Source organism: Neophocaena asiaeorientalis, unplaced genomic scaffold (assembly GCF_003031525.2).
Source record: "Neophocaena asiaeorientalis asiaeorientalis breed wild unplaced genomic scaffold, Neophocaena_asiaeorientalis_V1.1 scaffold105, whole genome shotgun sequence".
NCBI lineage: Eukaryota > Metazoa > Chordata > Mammalia > Artiodactyla > Phocoenidae > Neophocaena > Neophocaena asiaeorientalis.
Genome location: NW_020172162.1, coordinates 5,089,386 through 5,098,989, shown reverse-complemented (window position 1 = coordinate 5,098,989; position 9,604 = coordinate 5,089,386).

Below are 9,604 nucleotides of genomic sequence, written 5' to 3'. Positions count from 1 at the left end.
TTTTTATTTATCAATCATAACTCAATAATGCTCGAAGCAAAAAGAAAGCTCTAAAATGACCAATGTAAGCTTTCATCTTAAGAAGCTAGTGAAACACAAGTAAATATAAAGAAAAGTAAAGAATGGAAATAATACAGAGAAAATTGATGAAACAGAGAACAAATAAGCAATAAATAAAATTAATAAAACCAAAAGCTGGTTCTTTGGAAGACTAAATAAACTCATAAAACTATAGCTAGTCCAATCAAGCAGAAAAGAGAAAACACAAATTGCCAATATGAAGAATGAAAGAGGAAACGTCACTACATATTCTACAGTAATTGAAGGGATATTAAGGAATGTTATAAATAATTTTATATCACTAAATTTGACAACTTAGGTAATATGGACAAATTCATCATGTGTGTCTGACTCCAGTTTTTTTTTTTTTTTTGCGGTATGCGGGCCTCTCACTGTTGTGGCCTCTCCCGCTGCAGAGCACAGGCTCTGGACGCGCAGGCTCAGCAGCCGTGGCTCACGGGCCCAGCTGTTCTGCGGCATGTGGGATCCTCCCAGACCGGGGCACGAACCCGTGTCCCCTGCATGGGCAGGTGGACTCTCAACCACTGCGCCACCAGGGAAGCCCATGATTCCAGTTTTTGATGTTTGACTGCTGACAGCTTTTAGGCCTCGGTCCTCCCTGTTTGTGTTACACGTCTGGACAAGCCCACAGAAAATGCAGATACTCCCTCCTCTTTTGCTGGTGGGAGGTTCAAACCATGCAAAACCTTTTAGCCTCTGCTCACAAACCCTCACTCTGCCCCCACCAATAACCGCCATAAAAATTCCAAGTCAGTTTCCTTTCTCTGCTCTCATAAAGCCAAAACCGGGCTGTGTATACAGTAAACCAGGTTCAAGCCATCAATCTATACATTTTCAATAAACAATGTAGATAAGCTGATATAGGGTGCCCCTAGGGAAGTTCTGGACTTTAAATAGCACATTATAAATTACTAACTAATATATCATTCCTATCTTGGCCAAAGGGTCTGTTTCATGGTTCCACGTGTCCTCAGAAATAAGTACAGATGGGACTTCCCTGGTGGTCCAGTGGTAAAGAATCTGCCTTACAACGCAGGGGATGCGGGTTCGATCCCTGGTCAGGAAACTAAGATCCCACATACTGTGGGGCAATCCGCGCACCGCAACTACTGAGCTTGCACGCCTTACCTAGAGCCCACGTACCGCAAACTACAGAACCCACGCGCTCTGGAACCTGCACGCCACAACTATAGCGCCCACACACCCTGGGGCCTGTGTGTCACAACTAGAAAAGAGGAAAAACCTGCCCACCACAGCTAGAGAGAAGCCTGCACAGGACAAGGAAGAACCTGCACGCTGCAACAAAAGATCCTGCGCGCCGCAACTAAGACCCAATGCAGCCATAAATAAATAAATTTTTAAAATCTTAAAAGAAAAAAGGAGCTCTCTTTCACAAAAAAAGAAGAAAGAAAGAAATAAGCACAGAGCCATCAGAGATGAGCTGCAAAGATAAGCCTCTCCATATATGAAGGACATTTACAAAAAAACCTACAATGCACAACATACTTAATGGTGAAAGACAACACTTTTTTTCCATAATATCAAGAAGGCAAGGGTAGCCACTCTCACAGTTTTCAGTATTTTACTGGAGATACTATCTGGTACAATAAGGTAAGAAAAAAGCCATACTAATTCAAGAGTCAGGAAGTAAAGCTGTCTTTATTTGCAGATGGCATGACCACGTATGTAGGATATCCTAAAGAATCAGCCAAAAGCTATTAGAAATAAAAACTGAGTTAGCTGGGTTGCTCAATACAACGTCAAATACACAAAAAATAATTGTATTTAATAAATTAGGAGTTCAGGATTAGCAGATACAAACTACTATATATAAAATAGATAAACCACAAGGTCCTACTGTATAGCACAGGGAACTATATTCAATATCTTGTACTAACCTATAATGAAAAAGAACATGAAAAGAATATACATATGTATAACTGAATCACTTAGCTGTACGGCAGAAACTAACACAACATTGTAAATCAACTATACTTCAATTTTTAAAAATTAATTGTATTTTTGTAGACTAGCAACAGAGTTGGAATATAAATTTAAAAAAATAACACCATTTATTTATTTACAGTAGTATCCAAGAAAAGATGAAATACTTAGGTATAAATTTAGCAAAGGCATCCAAACCCTCTATACAGAAAATGACAAAACATTGCTGAGAAAAATTAAAGAACACCTCCATAAAAGAGTTTCACCACTTAGAAAATAAAAAGCAAATTTTAGTGCTTTCTTAAATATAATAATGTAATATCAAACATACAGTGAGAAATAAAGCATATGTATGAAAAGTATAGTAACAGAAAGTTCACTCAGGACTGTTAAATACCCAGCACTTTAGAAATCATATAGCCTTTCATTACTTGTGTTCGTGGATTAGAATCGTCAACATTGTTACGATGTCAGTTCTCCCCAAACTGATTAATAGAGTCAATGAACACAATTCAAATAAGAATTCTAGCTGCCATTTTTAGAAATAGAAATTCACAAGTGGATTCTAAACTTTATATAAAAATACAAAATGACCTTAAACAGCCAAAACTACTTGGAAAAAGAACAAGTTTGGAGATTTTATACTACCTGACTACAAGACTTACTGTACAGCTACAGTAATCAAGGAGTGTTGTATTGGCATAACAGTAGTTATATCCATCAGTGAAACAGGAAAAAATACCCGGAAATAGAACCATATATATATGGTCCTTTGATTTTCAAAAAAGATGCTAACATAATTCAATGGGGGAAAGGATAGTCTTTTCCACAAATGATGCTGGTGTCCATTTGGAAAAAGAAAAACAAGCCTAGAATCTTATGTCACACCATATGTAAACATTAACTCAAAATTGATCAGAGACCTAAATAAAAAAGCTAAAATTGTGAAACTTCTGGAAGAAAACATAGGAGAAAGTCTTTGTGACTTTGGGGTAGGAAAAGAGTTCTTAAGACACAAAAATCACACCTTAAAAAAAAATTGGATTTATTCAAAACTGAAAGCTCTGCTCTTCAACAGATAATATTAAGAAAATGAAAAGGAAAGCCATAAACTGAGATAAAATATTTTAAAATGTATATGTATCATAAATGTTACACATGTAAATATATATCATATTGCATATAAAAATATATGAAAAAATAAAATATCTGCATTTATATTCACAAATATATGAAATATATCTATTATTAAATATAAATACAGATATTTGCAAATATTTTGTGGAGATCTGTATCTATGTACCGATCATCATAAAGGGCTTGTATTCAGAAGATGTAAAGAACTCAATAAGAAGACAGTCCAATGAAAAAATAGGCAAAAGATTTGAACAAGCATTTCACAAAAGAAGATATACAAAAGACCAATAAGCACATGGAAGATGCTCAAAATTATTAATCATCAGAGAAATGCAAATTAAATCCATAATGAAATACCATGACACAGTCTCTAAAAAGGCTAGAATTTTAAAAGACTGACAATATCAAGTGTTAACAAGGATTTGAAACTACTAGAATTCTTATTCATTGCCAGAGCAAGTGTAAAATCGTATAATCACTTTGGAGAACAGTTTGGGAGTTTCTTATGAAATTAAACATACCACATGACCCAGCAATTCTAGTCCTGGGTATTTACCCAAGAGAAATGAAAATATATGTCCGCAAAGATATTTTTATGTAAATGTTCATAGCAGCTTTATTCATAAGAGCCCCAAACTGGAATCAGCCCAAATATCCATCAACAAATGAGTAAATAAGCCAAACGTGGAGCATGCATACAATGGAATACTGCTCATCAATGGAAATAATCAAACTGATACATACACCATGTATGTATCAGTATGTATGTATTAATTAAAAGCATTAATCTGGGGCTTCCCTGGTGGCACAGTGGTTGAGTCCACCTGCCAATGCAGGGGACAAGGGTTCGAGCCCTGGCCCGGGAAGATCCCACATGCCACGGAGCAGCTGGGCCCGTGAGCCACAACTACTGAGCCTGTGCTCTGGAGCCCATGAGCCATAACTGCTGGGCCCGCATGCCACAACTACTGGATCCCGCGTGCCTGGTGCCCGTGCTCCACAACAAGAGAAGCCACCGAAACAACAAAGAGTAGCCCCCGCTCGCCACAACTAGAGAAAGCCTGTGCGCAGCAATGAAGACCCAAAGCAGCCATAAATAAATAAATAAATTTTTTTAAAAAAAAACATTAATCTGAATGAAAGATGTCAGGCACATAATAGTACATACTGTACAATTCTATTTGTATAAAATTCTACAAGGAAAGCAAATTTGTGATAGAGAATAGGTAAGTGGTGGTAGGAATAGGGCATGGGGGTGAAGGATCGACTGGAAAGTAGCAGAAAGGCAATTTTGAAGTAATGGAAAATTGCTACATCTTGGTTGGGGTGATAGATCCCCAGATGTATACATCTGTCAAAACTTATATGTCCGTATCTAAAACCAATGCATAAAGTTGGTTTTTTAATAAATGTTAATTCCACTTTTTAAAAGGACTGAATAAATTAATTTTGTGGGGATGGTTTTAGGGCTTAAATCAGAGATGGCTTTGATCCTGAAGTTGAATTTCTTAGAGCATTTCTAATAAGGGAGCATGTCAAGGGCTCTCAGGGTAGTCAGGGCACCTGTCCCCAACTATACTTCTTCAGTTTGTCAGGTGCCAAAAGGAGTAGAGTCAGGAACTGACGACAGGCATAATTTAATATTTGATTAATTTGTGTGTTTCTGCAAGTTCGGCTTGCTGCAACTAGAGAAAAGCCCACGCAAAGCAATGAAGACCCAATGCAGTCAAAAAAAAAAAAAAGGATTGGAGTAAATTTATAACATTGTCTATAATGGGATAAAAGAAAAGTAGCTGAAGAAGCTGCAAAAAGGGAAAATGATGGAATGAAAAGAAAGTAATGTTAGGGGTGGTGTGAAACCACTGAGATAGCTACCCACGATTAAAGTCCTGTACGACAGCTGGAGTGGACTACAAATTGACTTTGAGCTTCCTAGCAACTGAAGAAAAAAGGGAACATAATCACAGTGTAATCACAGTGGCCATAAGAGCAAACAAGCCTGTGGCTAAAAATAGTATGTTTATCACATCATCTCTCTGGGAAGAGTTTTTAGGCAAAAAGGAGACTTTTTTTTTTTTTTTTTTGTGGTGCGCAGGCCTCTCTCTGTTGTGGCCTCTCCCGTTGCGGAGCACAGGCTCCGGATGCGCAGGCGACATGTGGGATCTTCCTGGACCGGGGCACGAACCCATGTCCCCTGCATCGGCAGGCAGACTCCCAACCACTGCGCCACCAGGGAAACCCCTGAAAAGGAGAGAGACTTTTTGATGTAAACTTATGGAGGGTCTATTAGGGAATCTGAATGCTTATTATTATCATTATTGTTTTAGACTTTGTAAAAATTCTGTCTTAGTCTATGTGTGAATTGGAAATACCATGACTACTGAATACTTAGTTCTTTTCAGCTCCTGACCAAACTGAAAATCATATACTTGCCAGGAGGTTTTGAACCCAGTTCAGATTTCACTGTCCCTCTGTCTCAGAGGTATCCTTTTCCCTCCCAGCTTTATTGAGATATAATTGACATAGATCATTATATATGTTTAAGGTATACAGTGTGGTATATATGTATATATTGCAAAATGGTTGCAACAATAAGATTAGTTAACACATCCATCACTTCACATGGTTACAGTTTTGTGTGTGTGTGGTGAGAACTTTTAAAATTTACTCTTTGCAATTTTAAAATATACACTATGGTATTATTAACTATAGTCGTCAAGTTATTCACCTTATAACTGGAAGTTTGTACCCCTTGACCACTTTCATCAATTTCCCCACACCTTTCCCCTGGGCAAACACCAGTCTGTTCTCTGTTTTGGTTCTTTTTAAATTCCAAATATAAATGAGATATTTCAAAATTTGTCTTCTCTGTCAGACTTATTTCTGTTAGCCTCATGTGCTCATTTCATCCATGTTGTCACAAATGGCTGAATCAATCAAACTACTGATGAATCCAGTGTGTGTGTGTGTGTGTCTGTGTGGATACCACAGTTCTTTATCCATTCATCTATTGATGGACATTTAGGTTGCTTCCATATCTTGGCTTTTGTAAATAATGTTGCAATGAACATAGGGGTGCAGATATCTCTTCGAGATAGTGACTTCATTTCCTTTGGGTATATACCCAGAAGTGTGATTGCTAGATCATATGGTAATTCTATTTTGAGAAACCTGCATACTGTTTTCCATAGTGACCACACTAATTTACATTCCTACCAACAGTGTACAAAGGTTCCCCTTTCTCACGTCCTTGCTAGCATTTGTTATCGCTTGTCTTTTTTTTTTTTTTTTAAGAGAAAGTGATGACAGAGATTCTCTACCAGTCAGAATAGGCTAGATTATGCTGAAGTAGCTAAAATCCTCATATTGTAAAGGCCTTTACCAATGCATATTTAAATTTATTTATTTATTTTTGGCTGTGTTGGGTCTTTGTTTCCGTGCAAGGGCTTTCTCTAGTTGTGGCAAGCGGGGGCCGCTTTTCATTGTGGTGCGCGGGCCTCTCACTATCGCGGCCTCTCATTGCGGAGCACAGGCTCCAGACGCACAGGCTCAGTAATTGTGGCTCACAGGCCTAGTTGCTCTGCGGCATGTGGGATCTTCCCAGACCAGGGCTCGAACCCGTGTCCCCTGCATTAGCAGGCAGATCCTCAACCACTGCGCCACCAGGGAAGCCCCTCTTGTCTTTTTGATATAACCATCCTAAAAGGTTTGAGGTGATATCTCATTGTGGTTTTGATTTGCATTTTCCTGATGATTAGTGATGCTGAGTACCTTTTCAGGTACCATGGCCATTTGAATATCTTTGTAATAATATCTATTCAGGTCCTTTGCCAATTTTTTAATTGGATTGCTTGTTTTTTTGCTCTAGAGTTGTATGAGTTCCTTATAGATTTTGGACATTAACCCCCTATCAGTGTGGTTTGCAAATGTTTTTTCCCATTCCATAGGTTGCTCGTTCATTTTGTTGGTTATTTCTTTGGCTGTGCTGAAGCTTTTTAGTTTAACATAGTCCCAATTATTTATTTTTGCCATCGTTGCTGTGCTTTGGGTATCATATCCAAAAAACCTTTGCCAAGACCAGTGTCAGGGAGAAGTACCCCTTTATTGAAGTGGATCCCAGAGAGGAATGGACTTCTTGGGCTCCACTGTTACTGGGCTGAGATAGCCTCTCTGACATCTAGCAGAGAAGAAAAGGATTGTGGGAACCCAGAGCTGGGGCGCTGAATTCTTCCAGGTCATCATGGGCCATAAAAGGTATTCCACTTGGCCCTGGGGGAAAATTGGCATTCATCACTCCAGTCATCATTTCTTAAGAAGATTTACAATTTAAAAGTCATATTAAAATAGATATTAATTCTAGGAAAGATCTCTTCCATTTTATATTTTACCTTAAAGAGTGAAAAGTAATCATTCAAATGGGTACAGATGTTTTCATATTATATTCTTGAGATACCCATAGTGTTGAATGTTAGAAAATACTTATATTTATTAGCTATAAAACTTAAAATTTTTAAATTGCATTGACAAGATATCATTATCAATAGCTACTAATATAAAATGGAAAAAAATTCACTCACAATATTTCTACCACAATATATCATATTGTTTTCATTATTTTGTACTTGTATGCTGCTTTTATGCTAAATGTTATATCATATAAACATTTAATGTTTTTACAATATATTCATAATTGTCTTTTTAAATGATATTATATTAATTACAGATAGCATAAGTTGGTTAATTATTTCCCTGCCATTGTACACTTCGGTTGTTTCCAGTGTTTCACTATTATAGATATTGCTGCAGTAAACCCATTTTATTTTTCTTTTGGAATATTTCCCTCAAATGGTATTTCAGGGTGTTTTGTATTTTTGACTCTGAGATGGTCAGTCATGTGTGGCCACAAGAAGAAAGAGGCTCAGGATAAAAGAAAGTTTATTATATTAACAGGTCATAGAGACAGGAGGCACAGCATGCTGCACTGGGACATGTGGAAAACACCAGGAAGGTGTTGACCAGGTTGGTCAGGAAGCAGATGAGAGGATGGAGGAGAATGCTGCCTCCAACAGCCTTTATTGGGGTTTCCAGGGGGAAAAGCAAGGCAGGGCAGGGTGAACAGTTCAGGATTGGCTATGTGGAATAATCTCAGTGGGCTTTGGGCTATAGGCGTTGTCCCTAGTAGTCTGGTACCAGGCTCTGGGATGATAAAGGCACAGGAATACCGCCTCCTGCACACAGGCCAGATAGAAGACTGCCTTGGCTAGTTTGTATATCAAAGGCTTGCTCCCTGCTGGGCCCTTCGCTATCTCTAAGAATTGGCTAGCCAGGGAGGCAGTCTCTTCCCAGCCAGAAAGTTTTCTTAAGATGTCAAAGCATCATAATATAAAGAGGATTGAAATATATATACACACAATACACAAGGTCAAAAGATTTGAAGATTGGCAAATTGATTTGCAGAGTTCAAAGTTCTGTATCAAATTTCAGTAACGCTTACAGCAATGTACAAATGTACAAGTATTATCAGTCTCATCAACACTGGGTTTTATCAGATTTTCTACATTTTTCCAATTTAATATAGACTCTAATGCTTCCCTCTTATGTTAGCATTTTGTTTAGGTGGTTATTTTAGGTTAAGGAGGAAGATGCAAACATTTTTTCATATGTATTTTGCTAATTATATCTCTTCTTATGTGGATTGTATGTATCATTTCTCATTTATTTCAGTCTTAATGTTTTCTTAATATATCTTCATGAGTTCTTCATATAATATAAATATTAATCTTTTGGACTTTGGACAAAAATATTTCCTCTAATCTATTATTTTCTTTCAGTTTTTGTCCTGTCAAACTTAACACTTTTATGTAGTCAGTTCTGTTGATCTTTACTTTTGTATTTTCTTTTGTTAAAAAACAAAATTCAATTGAGTAAATTTTAAAGATCCTATTGGCCTTATTAAATGATTCCTGAATCAAGCAGCATCCAATCTAGCAGATAGAAAGGAGTTCTGAGGAGCTGTACAAAATGAAAGACTTTCATAGGCAGAAGGGAACAGAAACAAGGAAATTATACTAAGCAAAAAAGCGAGTTGATTATTGCAAGGTTACTTTCCTTTAGGGGATGGCAGGGATCTCTCAGGCAGATTACCTAACTAGTGCTGATCAGACGATTCCTGATTGACTGCGTTAAGATTTCATGTCTGAAAGAGGCTGAAACTGTAATTAAGTCTTGGTTTTGTGATGTGGGGCTTAGCATAAGCAACTTCATTTTGCGCCTGTTGTCTTATTTTTAACACTTTGATCACTTCATAGCTTTAAGTTAATTAATCCCCCAGAAACCTGATAATCACTCAGTTTTGTTTTTTGCTAGTTTTTCTGTGTTTTATAAGAACTGTTTAACTCTTTAATACACATATGGAATTTATTTTCACTGTGTGGTATGAAGG